The sequence below is a fragment of the Aulonocara sp. 'chitande type north' Nkhata Bay genome, linkage group LG4, assembly GCF_057382095.1.
Source record: "Aulonocara sp. 'chitande type north' Nkhata Bay isolate Kocher_YH1m ecotype deep benthic linkage group LG4, A_spYH_male_GT1.1, whole genome shotgun sequence".
Taxonomy (NCBI): domain Eukaryota; kingdom Metazoa; phylum Chordata; class Actinopteri; order Cichliformes; family Cichlidae; genus Aulonocara; species Aulonocara sp. 'chitande type north' Nkhata Bay.
In genome coordinates this window covers 8,234,078-8,248,160 of record NC_141347.1, presented here as the reverse complement: position 1 = coordinate 8,248,160, position 14,083 = coordinate 8,234,078, and the positions used below count along the sequence as shown (strand labels likewise).

The following is a 14,083-nucleotide window of genomic DNA, read 5'->3' as shown; positions in this document are numbered from 1 at the left end:
TTCACAGATGGATGTTGTTTCAGAACTGAAAGTGGAATGTTGAAGGCTGCATGGGCAATAGTGGAACAGACAGACATGAGATGGAAAACAGTGAAAGCAGAGCAGTTGACAGGACAACAGTCTGCACAGAGAGCTGAACTGAGAGCGGTGATTGAAGCCTTAAGGATGGGAAAGGGACAGAAAGTGAATATATACAGTGATTCAGCTTATGCTGTGGGAGCAGTGCATGTGGAGCTCAAGCAGTGGCTAAGAGCTGGTTTTTTGACAGCCAGCGGAAAGCCTATTAAACATGAGATAGAAATGAGGGAATTAGCGGAAGCACTGTTGTTACCTGTTAAGGTGGCAGTGGTAAAATGCAAAGGTCACAGTGCCGGATTGGATTTAGTGGCATTAGGTAACAAGCAGGCCGACTTAGTAGCGAAGCAGACAGCTGGTTACTTACCCTCCCTGATTATGGTAATGGACCCAGAAGCCACACCCCCTCCAGAAAGACCACCCATACAACTAGGCCTAGCCACAATCAGAGAGTTACAGGACAAAGCCAGCCCCCAGGAAAAATCATTATGGGTAACAAGAGGGGCCACAAACACAGATGTCTGGCGTGGCCCAGATGGAAGGCCCATTCTACCGCCAGGGGTCAGACAGACAGCAATGGAAGAGGCACATGGAGTGGGGCATGTGGGACCTGCACAAATGATGAGGAACTTAGCCGCCTGGTGGCACCCTTATCTAAAAGACATGACAAAATACATGGTTAAAACCTGTAAGGAGTGCAACCAATTTGGAATCAAGCCCGCCTTCAAGCCAATAGCAGGGTACTTCCCCATCCCACTTTGCCCAGGGAAAGAAATAATCATTGATTACACAGACATGGTGGACAGAGTAGGTAGTTACAGGTACCTGCTGGTGGCTGTGGATGCATTTTCAGGTTGGCCAGAAGCCTGGCCGACAGCAAGTGAAAACAGTAGAACTGTGGTGAAGTGTCTGATTAATCATTATATACCACAGCATGGGTTTCCCGAGGTCATAAGGTCGGACAATGGTTCACATTTCAGGAACCACGATCTGCAGAGGGTTGAAGCCGCATTAGGTTTGAAACATAAGTTTGGCTCAGTTTACCACCCCCAATCCCAAGGGAAAGTGGAAAGGATGAATCAAACTCTAAAAACTAAATTGGCTAAAATCTGTGCACAGACCAAATTAGATTGGGTTAAGGCATTGCCTCTTGCATTAATGTCCATAAGATGCTCAGTAAATCAAACCTCTGGTTACACTCCATTTGAGTTGGAGCATGGCAGGCCTTTTCCTGGCCCCTCCTCTCGCCTGTTAATGTCGGATGAAGCTGATTCAGACCTCGATCCGAGGACATATTATAACATGCTCCGCAGTTTTGTTGCCCAGTATTCCTCACAGGTCGCTGAAAGAAACCAGCAAGAGCTGAAAGAGGCGGCTACACCTGGAACGGACTACGTCCTCCTGAAAGTCACAAAGAGAAAGTGGGCTGAGCCTCGCTGGACAGGCCCTTACCGCATAACAGAGCGGACCTCCCACGCTGTCAGGCTCGAAGGGAAAGGTGACACCTGGTTTCATTACACACAGTGCGCTGCTGCCACCGAACCAGGAAGAACCTTGAGAGAGGTGCAGAAGGACCTGTCAGAAGGAGCTGCAACAGCATCACCAACCACTTGAGGGAGCCAAAACTCAACCTACAAGCCGGCTGGTTACAAAAGGGGGTGTTCTTCATACTGAACTAAACATTTTTTTTATTTTTAACATCTTTTATGACTTTGCTTTTATATTGGCTTGAGTTTTTAAGATTTACATTTTACATTGCAATAGTTTTAACCGCTGAAAGCTCATTTAAAGTTGTGTCACTGATACTTTTTGTTGCTCTTTAACTCCTAGAACACGCCCTTGGCGAGGTGGGGGGAACTGGACCACCTTTCTGTGCCCCATCATCCTCTATTAGAACACATCCAAGCTAAGTAAACATGTCTTGGCCCTTTCCCCCTGAAATGACAGGCAGGCAAAGATGTTGCGTCTTTGTTTGCTTCCTGGCCCTGGGTCTCATTCCCATTGGCATAATCCTGATCTGTGAAGGGCCCCCGACACTTCTGACACCTTCAAGTTCAAAAGCTTCGCCCCCTTCTGACAGTCCCAATCTGACAAATGTAGCCCCTAGGGTCTTGCCCACCACCTCCTCGCCAACGGATGATGAAAATTCTGATCGTGAGGGTGACGAACATTATCGTCTTTCTCTTGTTTAAATGCTTCTAGAATGGTTGTTTCTCTGTGGTGTTTTGTATTAGGCTTGTTATTAATTGTTTCCCTCACCCACTTCCTCTTGAAGGATATATCTGGTTGAACTGTGTCTGGTCGGGTTGTGAGGGTTAAGCGATGTTCTCAGGGTCTCCGGACTTAAGCCTGAGCGAATGTGTACTCCCACCACTGGATATAAATTGTTTTATTCCACACCCCTTCCTCACTTTTTAACATATTCACTTTTGAATGTCCTTAGCAGTTACCGTTCTGGGTTTATTTTACGGTTGATTTATTCTTTCACATTTTCACGTTTATATCTCTCATTATTATAGTATACTCTGTACTCTCCACATTTTTATCATTACTTATGCTTTTTGGTTGCTGACTTACAGGAACTGTTAATTTTGTGTCACTACCCTGGTTGCACTAACTCGTTGTATCCTTGGTTGCAGGACAGCTGTTACTGCTTTCGTCGGGAACCGAGACTGCTTGCAGCCGACCCCTGGGCAGGGTGGTGCCTGGACTCTTTTCTCCTCATCTGCAATGACAGATAAAGACAAATGATAAGACCCGAGGAGTTTTTCGAGCCAGGCTTCGACACGTCTCTGTGTTCCTTTGAATGTTACTTATTTTTGTGTGTTGACCCATTTAAGATGGGTCAAAAGGGGGATTTGAAGAAAATATAATCTGATCAAACATTATTCAGCTTTAAATATTGTTCAGCTTTAAAGTTACTGTGCAACTGTGTAATAAAAATGTGCTCACGACTTTGGCCTTGAGAGCGATAAGAAGCGATCGCCTCATCCTGCAGGTGCAAGATATCTGCAAGCGAAGAGACTAGAACACCCAAGGCCGATTTCCTTTTATGGAGTTGTTTTTCTGCTAATGCAGCACTTTCCTCACAACCCCCTCCTGTAAGTTTTAGAGAATATCTACCCATCCTCACAGCAAATATTAGGAATCTCTTGATGTGAGCTGTGTTGAGAGGTTGTCTCTGTCTCAATAAAAGTTCACTGATTCCCCATCTGCAGCAGGTGTCCGGTTGTCTTCATTCTCCGCCAGCCTGGTTAAGTCAATTCCTCCTTAACATCTAAAAGAACCTATTTAATGAAGGAAGACGGGTTCACTTTGTGTTTAATATTATTCTATTGCTGTTGTTGTTTTTTTTATATCCTTCACATGCTCATAAGACCTCCTGTCTGCAGTAATTTCATGGCATTCCCATTTGATAAGATTTTAGATGAACACTGGTTTACCTGAAGCCATGCTACTAGTTGTACAGGATTTTCACAACACTAAGATTTCAATCAAAAACTCTAATTTAAAATGTGTCTACTTATTTTTTCTTTACATACTTTTTCCCTGTAACCCACATGTAACATTGAGATGTAGCGTGGCATTTCGTGTGGGAGAGTTTGTACGGAGCCCCGCAGGGGACATGGGAGAAAAAAAAATTAAGACGGACTTTTGCGAGATCCCGAGTTTGTTTTGCGAGATCTCGCAAAAGTCTGTACCATACACCTCCAAATCAGCACTGAAACCTTAGAAACAACCACAGAGATGGAGGACACACACCCATTTGAGCGATTCATCGATTTTTACTTTGAGCTTGGACTAAACTATAAAGACATTAAAACTGTGCTTTGCAGTAGACACAGTTTCCACATAAGCGAAAGACATCTGAAGAGAGTTCTTAGCGCAAGGGGACACACTCGCCACAAAGCGTACTCTGACCTGGCCGTCTTGGTTGAATTTCTAGACAACCAATTGCAGTACTCTGGGCAGCTTCACGGATACCGATGGATGTACGCTAAATGCAGGGCACATGGACTACGCGTGAGGAAAGAGGATGTGCGCTTGGTTTTGAAGGAGCTGGATCCCCGAGGCGTCGCACTGAGGCAGGCAAGACGTTTCAGGCGAAGGAACTATTTTTCAAAAGGGCCGAATTTCATCTGGCACAATGCGTACACAACAAATAGTAATCCGAAAGTGATCGGGGGGTATTACATAGAAGCGGTGCAGCGTTTAAAGGGCTGCCCTAGAGTTGTGAGGGGCGATCTTGGAACTGAAAATGGCCATGTTAGAGACTTTCAGCGTTTCCTTGTGCCCGTGGCTCCTAACGACACCCTTGAGAGTTACTTGGAGGGAGCAAGTACCGCCAATCAAAGGATTGAATACTGGTGGCATTTTCTTCGCAGCCAGTGTCTGGAGTTCTGGTTATCCTTATTTGCAGACATCAGAGACAACGGGTACTTTGATGGTGGGTTTCTGTACAAAAACCTCCTTCAGTTTTGTTGCATGGGACTCACCCAGGTGAGTTAATAAAATATGTTTTGTTGAGTGTATGGATGCATGCGTGTGTGAGTGAGAGATAAAGAAAACTGAGGAAGTGATAGAGAGGTAATACACTAAGTATTGTGAGAGATGAGACCTGTGCCAGGTTTAGGGAATGGAGAGACTTGCAGGAAGAAAGAGACAAGACAGGGAGAAGCGGTTGAGAGGAGCAGGGAGTAAATGAAATGAAAAATTGTGTAAATACTATAATTTAGGTTCAAGCAATCGGCCGCCTTAAGGAAGAGCTCAACAACCAAGACTACAGTAACATCTATGTTGAAGATGTTGACATGGCATATGAAAATTTCTTATCTATAATATTAACTATTTACAATTTGGAATTATTTCGATTGTGATATCAAAATAACTTACAAATACAAAATACGCTGATCAGTGACATAAAACAAATTGATTATTATGAGGGGAGTAGATGAGCCAAGCAGGTAGTAATAAGACTAATAGTACTAATGTAAGATAACACAGCATAACAGTAACCGTAGTTAGTGTGTGAAACACTTGTACAGATGACATTAGGTAAAGTACATGATTACAAAAATGCACATGATTGTTTAAAAATAATAAATTGCATAAATATAAGAAACCTTCCTCTCAGTGAGTGAGTTGTCTCATCGTGATTTGCGTATATGTATATAAGTACATGCGATCGCATTTCTTAAATTTCTGTATTCTTTTTAACAGGATGAGCTGGATGACACTGCACAGGTTTGGAATGCACACTCCATCAGGCCATCAACAAACATCAATATCCCCAGTGGTCGACCTAATGTAATGTATACATTACCTGAGCTCTACAGGACAAGAGACTTCCTTTGCCCCACTGAAGAAGAACATGTTGAAATGTGTAAAACTGAGTGTGTTTTTTGACTGACCAAACCATGTGACCCCGATGTATATGAACTGTGCAATATCATCATGACTGAGTCCCATCTGACTCCACCAACAGACCCATATCAGGCTGTGAACTTGTACATGCATTTAAGAGAGAACATCATGGCATTAGTGTAAATTGGATACACTGCAGCAGAGAACATTTCTCAAAATTGACCTGTGCTATATGTGAGAAAGCTAACTTCTGGATGTTAAACAGACTGTAAACTGTAAGCTTTCTAGTACACAGTTATTTATGAGAATATCTTATATAGAAATATTTATTGTTGTGTTCCAGGAGGGTCAGTGAACTAAAGTACACAGCAAATTCAAAAGTGTTAAATTTTTTGGTGTTAATAGTCTCCTTGCAAAAGTAGTGCAAAAGTAGAGTTAATTTTACTCTAAGTAGAGTCACATTCTTTTAATGTAACTCTGAGGTGTAAAATGATAGTAGTTAAAATCGAGTGTTAAAAATGAGTGTTTCTATGTCAAATCTGGAGGTGTTACAATGGAAACATTAACTCTTGACCTCTCAACTCTGAACTCCTAGAGGGGCTATGACACCAATAGAGTAAATTCACAGACTCCGCCCCCAGCACGGCTCCAATCGAAGCCGAAGTGAAGCCGTTTCAGAACATTTTGCTCTACATATTTGAGTTGTTTGCCATGCTTGGTAAGTCATTTTTTCAAAGATTGTTTCAATTATTATTAGCTTTTACTTCTGTGGCTCTTTGGAGTTGAGACAAAGCTGTGTGAAAGGCATTGGCCATGTTGCTCGGTGATAGCATAATATTCTGTTTTAGCTAGCTGAAAGGTATTGTTTGCGGGCAAATACCACAGCCTTGAAAAAAGCTTGCATGTGAATTTTCAGTCAAACCTTTGGTCAAATACACCTAAAACAATGTCTAGAATGTGAAATGTTGGTATAATGGTGCTATACACTGCTAAACACTCTAAAATGACATCCTGTACTTGTGTACAACTTAGCTTAGAGAATAACTTCACAAGGCAACTAATTAAACACAAGGCTGCTACACAGTGTATAGCTGTTTCAGGCTTGAAGCCTGAAAATGATCGCCCATAAAAAATAAAAATAAAAATAAAAAAAAAACGAGCAAACAGCAGTAGCAGGCATCCTTACTGGATTCTACGTTAGCATAGATCCCTCCAGAGTTTTGTGCACACGGTTTAGGTAAAAATGAAAAAGGTTGAGGTTTTACATTTAGTTCAGTATTACCTGTTGCCTGTGTCTTTGTCTTTTGGGAAAATACTTTACACAAGTAATGGCTCAAAGAGGATTCCTTTTTTTTTTTTTTTTTACTGTGCTGCAATTGTTTACTGGATTATTTGTGCCATTAATTAGTGTCAACTAATTTTTATTCAATCTCCGCACAGGATATGCTTGTGAAGATGGAATATGGGGGAGAGCAGAAGTGCGTTGAAGTTCCACAAAGTGATGAATGAAGGACCTGCATATTGTATTGAAGAAATAAGTGATGAGAACGCTGTTATTTGCATTTACCATGTCAGACCTTTTGATAAACAAAGTTCTAATGAAAGTGAGAACATGTATACTGTTACATCTTTCAGAAAATGTTTTGAAATTGTGGTGCACAGTTCAGAATAAATGTTTTTCAAAAACCATTGCATCTTTTTAGTAAATGTTTATTTCCAAAAGAAATTTCTAGAAGTTCAGAACAGTAAAATTCCCGCTTTTTAGAATGAATTAGAAGATAACTCTTACGTAGTTAAACTAAAATACTCTTTGAGAGTTAATATATAAACTCTTAACACCAAGTGTTAAATTATCAACTCCAGACAGATTTGGTGTTTAACACTAAATCAGAGTTAACGTACCAACTCTCCAAAAAGAGTTAAATTAACACTCTCTGGTGTGGACCCATATAGACACTTTAATAGTGTTGAAATCAAATCCGACAGTGTTAATTTGGACATGCTGGATTTGCTGTGTAGTCTCTGCCTGTTAATGATATTCTGAGTGTTCTTTAGCACAAAAACATTGTAATGTTCTGTCAAATGTTATCAAGTTCTATGTCTGTGTATTACTTCGAATTACTTTAACTGTGTATTTGGCTTGATACATGGATCAAAACATAAGACACATCTTAATTTAATGTGTTAGGAGTTTTAATGTACAGTGTTTACTCAGATAATGGTGGTTTATGTTGAGTATTTTGTAATAATTTTTAAATGGTGAGTTGTTTTTTATTTACACCATCTCTATTTGTTAATGATGGGAATGTTTAGTTGTTGATGTTGGCTAGAATACAGTTTAAAATTGAAGAGATATTCTATTATGCCTTGTTGCTTTATATATATTATAACGCCAACTGTCACACTGGCAGGCTACATGAAATGGTACTAAGGGGCATCATAATCTGAGAGGGGGCACCTTGGCATTTTTCTGAACTCAAGTTTCTCTGGCTAAAAATATAATTATTTCATGTCATTTTTGCTTCTTTTTCTTTAACTATTTATTCTGATTCCAGAAGAGCTTTAGTTTTCTAATGTTGGTTAAACAAAACTGAAAAAATAAAGAACTAAATTGAGACCTTTTGAACTCTTAGAATTTCTAATAGATATAAACATTCTTTTTTTGGTCACTGAATTTATCTGAAGCTTATTTTATCAGTTGAATAACAAATTCTTTGCACCCACCTGTTCTGTTGATGAACAGCAATTTCATTCGAATGCTATTTTTGCAAAACTCACCACTTCTGAAAGGATGATATGTGTTGTTGAACTACCGGACAAATAAACTGAAATCTAATCAATTTCTAATTTTTTTTTTTTGGACTATGTAGTACAGACAACTAAAAAATTGCAAATGACAAAAGCATATCGACAACATCTGTGTATTGACTGCCTGTGTTCCCAGGCACTTTAATTTCAGAGAAGGGTAGACAGAAGTGCATAATCTGTCAAAAATGTAGCAATATTTTATAATTAACCATATATACTATTTAATCTAATTAGAAATCCTGGCCTACAATCTTGTTTATCCAAGAAACTGTTAAATCTGATTATCATTGCTTGTTAATTTGTAATTATATAAGACAGTATAAAGAATTGTAAATCATCTGTATGTCACATTATGGCAAAGTCCTTTCAAAAAAAATAACTTGTGATGGCAAAATGCTTTTTAACAAAACAACTAGTAAACATTTTGGAAGCTAATCAAGGGAAAATAGGACTTATTGTTACAAGATGATGTTTATAGGCCACATCAGCTTTAAGAATTTGTCATTATCATTCACTTTCAATAACTTTTTTCGCAACCATAGTGACATTCTTTACTAATATTAATGGACTTTTCACCCTAAAATCAAATTTACACATTTTTCTGTTCGCTAGCTGTAGTATTCCTTAATCCACATTGTTTTAGTGTGAGTTGCCCAATTTTAGAGATATTGACTGTACAAGCCTACCCTTCTCTTGTTTCACGTGGTACTTAATGCTTAGTAGCAATGTCTTTATGTAGACCTTATGTAGCTTCATGTAGTTTTTCAACAAGGAAGAGATCTCTACAGCTAATATTTCCCAAAACTAGGCAACTCACGACAAAACATTCTAGATGGATAAACAGCAAGCCAATGTGTGTCACTGCAGGGTATGCAGGTGTGTTGAGAGAACGTACCCAAAAGCAGACAAGGAGAGAGAGAGGACACTGAACTTAAAACAAAAGCGAGCCTTTATTCTGGCTGATGGCAGGAGTAAAAGAAAACAATGACAACGTGTACAGCAAATTTTGATGTGATCTGTCCCTCTAACGCTAAACACAAACCTTGTTTTCAACAGAAGTTAAAGATGCGGTCATTTTCAAAGACTTTTAAACAATAAAGAGTCCTTGTGAAATCTGAGCTAACATACAACTAAACCATCAGAAAATTAAATTTGTGACTGCTTGTTATACGGCTGAATATATCAAATGCTTCAATGACAAAATGAAACAAGACAGAATTTATGAACTCAAGGATAATCATACAAATAACAATTACAGCTGTAACCATTAGTACACTCATCAAGTTCAAATGATGTCCATTTCAAAGTAATTGCTGGAAAGGACATTGTCGAACTCTGTGCGAAATTCAGGATAAGAACTGTAAGTGCATGGCACTTTAAGGGTAGCTCCACAGGTGTGAACAACATGCCTTCTGTTGAGCCCAGTTTCAGCATTAAAGCACACCAAAATTTTGTCAACACATATCACAGAAGATCCTGTGCAGAAGCGCAGGATTTTTTCAGCTTTGGTTTCATCAGCGTTTTTAACATAACGCTGAAGATGGTTAAACTTTGGCTCTTGGAGAATGGCCTTATGAGCCATTGTTTCAATGGCAGGCTGCATGTTGTTCTTAGGTGGTAGGAAGTGGGAACCCATCCTTGTAAAAGGTCAAGCAGGTCCTCTTCATCATTTTCATCCATTGTGCCTTGGAGAGCCTTCTCAACAGCTGATCTCTCAAAAGGAGGGAGATAGTTGAGAAACGATGCAATCAGAATGTCTACATCAACTGAGTCCATTCCGTGGATGCAAGCTAAAATGAAAGCCCTTGACAGCCTCACTGGAAAGACACCGTGGTCTAGTAAGCCTTTCACCCATATCTGCCCAACTGCTTGCCATTCAGCCTCACTAAAGTCTGGCCTCAAGCCTTGGAACTCGTTCATTTTCACCTTCACACTGTTCCAAAAATTGCTCCCAAAATGCAGTGTAAACCTCCCTTGACACCCCAGCATCATCAACAGCATTTTCATTTACAAAGTTCATCTTTAAAGTCTCATTCAGAATGCGACTGTCCATAAATACAGCCAAAAGATCATCAACAACTTTTATCCTGCGAATTGATACATGTAGGGGGCTCTGTGGGTCTCCTGAATTTGATGGGGAAAGTTGGTTGCTTGAATCTAAAGGCAAACCTTGTGCGATGAAATTCAGTCCATGGTCCTGAGTAAAAGACAAAACATGCACATTCCATAAGAAATGCAATTGAATTGTACAGATTACACAATATCAATGTTCTGAAAAAGTTTGAAATTTATTTGTCTAATTTTAGTGGGCTGTATATTCCCAAACCATGGTTGCACTGACAATTTATCTATAACATTAATATTGTGGCCTGATGGATGTCCTTGTATGCCTCACAGAAAATTATACAAGTGTTCTTTACATGTATGAGAAGACTCCTGTGCAAAATAGGTAGAGAACACAATAGTGACACCAAAACAATGTCTCACTGCTGTGTTATGTAAATAATTTTATTTCAAGACTAAATTTCCTGTTTAATCTTATCTTAATGTAAAACACTGGAATTTTCTCTGTCAACTGACAATATCCTTTTAATTCAAATGGACCCACAAACTGCCATATCCTCCGAAAATAGCATGAAATTTTGGCATCTCTACAGTATGTAAAGGTAGGTGTTTATGGTTGCCTGAATTGATCCATGTTACCTGTGCAATCTGGGGTGCTTCCTCCTGTATTGACTGCATATGGGGTGTGGGCAAGCCATTAGCTGAAGACAATGGTAGCAGGAAACCATCCATAGGTAATCCATTTGTGTCGGCATTCTGAGAAGGAAGTATGGCATTAATTGACAACAGACACCTTAACCCTTCAAGATTAGAAGACTCTTCTTCAATCTTCTACCTTGGCCTATTCCAAATCATGAATGTTCTTAAAAAGTCTGCAAAATATGTCAATAGGTCTTAAGAAATAGAACAAAAATACACCTCTTTATTTTCAGCCTACATGTCTCACTTACAAGAGTAAAAAAACATATTACAGTGGAATTCCACATGTTTTTATCATATCTTCATGTACTTCTTACTACTTAAAATGTTGTATTATTGCTGCAAAAAAATCAAGTTTTAAACAAACAAGAGATGAATTCTGATTAATAGAAATCGAGCAAGTGTTTCACAGTACTGTAGGTTATTTCTTTTAAGATCCAAAAGAATATTACAGAAAATAACACACATGCTTAAATTTTGTCCAAGCAGGAATGCATGATCAGCTTTTTTTAAATCAGAACTATGCAAGTTACTGAATTTGATTATTAATAAATTTCCATATTTTGTCACACTTAAACCATATCAACCACAACTGTCCATGGTCTTACCTGTCTGAGATCCTCACTGTTGACATAATTCAGGGTTATCACGACTGTGTCATCACCATCTGCTCTGACAAGATCCTCTTCAGGATTCCATACAACCGTATCCGCTTCGTCTATGTGTGGAAAACGAAATTCAAAATCTTCTGGAAGTTTGTCCCAGGACTCTAGTTTGAAGGATTTGTTAGGAACTATACTGGTCAGATCAATAATTTCAGAGCAGTGGTCAGGGAAATCATGATCACTTGAGTCAGTCTGCTGCCGCTTCCCACGACAGTGTTTTTAATGTCTGTTGGGGTTGAATGCATATGATGGGATTTTCCTGGACTTTGTGTTGTCACTGCCTCACAGAGTGATTTCAGTTTTTTTGGATTGTGTTCCATCTGGAAATTGTGAATCTGTGAACCAGAAAACAAACACAAGACACAAACGAAAATAATTCAATTATTTTTTCAGCAGCCAGTCATTTTGTACATGTTAATGAATACAAAGCTGTAAGTCTTTCACAGATGTATTAAATGTACCTTACCATACAAGTCAACAACAAATTCCTGGAATAATTTCATCCTACAGAAGTGCAAATATTCGTAGATGTACATAAAGCACTTGAATAACTCTTTATTGCAGTTACACAGTCATACCTAGTACAATAGTACAACAAAATTAGAAAATGTCGCATGTTACCACCGAGCACTACTAAACACAACAAAATACAGTAACTTTAAAGTGATCATTATTTGTAATTAGAGATGGACCGATCCGATATTACGTATCGGTATCGGTCTGATACTGACCTAAATTACTGGATCGGATATCGGAGAAAAATAAAAAATGTAATCCGATCCATTAAATATCACGAAAGCACCTCACAAAACTTGCAACACGCCGTAACTCACCTCAGAACGTTAGCACGTCGGAGCAGTATGCATCACGTGATAGAGCAGCTGTGGCATGCGGGACCTGTGGTCTGGATAGCATTTGGAGCTTCGCTAGCAACCCGGCATTTCATCTCCGACAAAATTATCCCCGAGAGAAGTAAAGCAAGTGTGTAAGTCCATCTCTGAATGTTTGTAAAGCATTCCTGCGTTAAGCTTAACAAACGATATATGGAGCGACTGCCTCTTCTTGCTGCTACTTCAATCATGAAACTGATTAATGATCAGCTGATCGGCTTTTCTGTCGCGAGTCTGTCTCTCTTGTTTGTTTTTGGCCCACTTTGCACCAGAAAGAGGAAACCAGCGGATAAACAACAGCAGCACATTTAAGCTTGATAAGCTGTTGTTAGAATTTATTTAATATTACTTTCTACACCAGGATCTTTTTCTACGTAGCTGACGCTGGTAACTGTGCAGGGGCGGATCTAGCAAAGTTTAGCCAGGGGGGCTGATAGGGCATTAACAGGGAAAAGGGGGCACAAAGACATACCTTTCTTTCTTATTCTCATTTAAAATGTCTAGCTTTTAATAAATAATTATCTGACACCCAAAGTTTTAATTTGATGTAAAATGAATAGGACGCATTCACCGAATTTGAAGGATGGGTTGGGTGTGTGCTTTGTGGCCCACCATATCCCAGAATTCAAAGTGCGGCCCAGCCAAACTCCAGTTTCCGGTAATGGCAGCCGCTAATAAGTTTTTTAAATTGACCGTTATTAATCTTTCTGGGTCACAAAATAAACTTTTAACATATTTCAGGGGAGAACGTGGGTGTATAAACTTGAAATATCTGCTCGGTTTATCAAGATATCGCATATTTGCAAAAGTGCTTCGACGTTTTCCTTGAGGTCTGTTACCCACCAGCTCAATAGGTAGCCGAGAGCTCAAGGGTCACTAAAGCCGCGGAGAACGGCACAACTCCCGGCACATTATTTTCAGATCACCACGGACTTTTGCTACTCAGGCTAAACGTAATATATAAAACACTTAGACATCCTAAAAATGTTAATGTTTGGCTTTTTTCAGTGTTTCATTTGTTCGTGAGTAAAACGGTTTGGCTGAGATTAAAGTTATTACATTAAATTCCATCCATCCATCCATCTTCATCCGCTTTATCCGAGGCCGGGTCGCGGGGGCAGCAGCCTAAGCAAAGAGGCCCAGACCTCCCTCTCCCCAGCCACCTCCTCCAGCTTATCCAGGGGAACTCCAAGGCGTTCCCAGGCCAGCCGAGAGATATAATCTCTCCAGCGTGTCCTGGGCCTGCCCCGGGGCCTCCTCCCGGTGGGACATGCCTGGAACACCTCACCCAGGAGGCGCCCAGGGGGCATCCTTGTCAGATGCCCGAACCACCTCAACTGGCTCCTTTCGATGTGGACCAGCAGCGGCTCTACTCTAGTGATGGTAAATTTGATTCTTTTTACTGAATCGAGTGTTAATGAGTCACTCACCAAAGTGAATCGGGTGTTTTGAGTCATTTGATTCACTGAGTCAGTTGATCAGAGAGTGCAAAAATTTTACATTTTCACTCAAACTTAA

The 14,083-nt window shown here is 39.8% G+C and overlaps 1 pseudogene; it reads right to left on the bottom strand.

Annotated features, from left to right (window-relative positions):
* Positions 1 to 9,409: 9,409 nt before the first annotated feature.
* Positions 9,410 to 11,920, bottom strand: LOC147331906 (uncharacterized; annotated as a pseudogene).
* Positions 11,921 to 14,083: the final 2,163 nt, after the last annotated feature.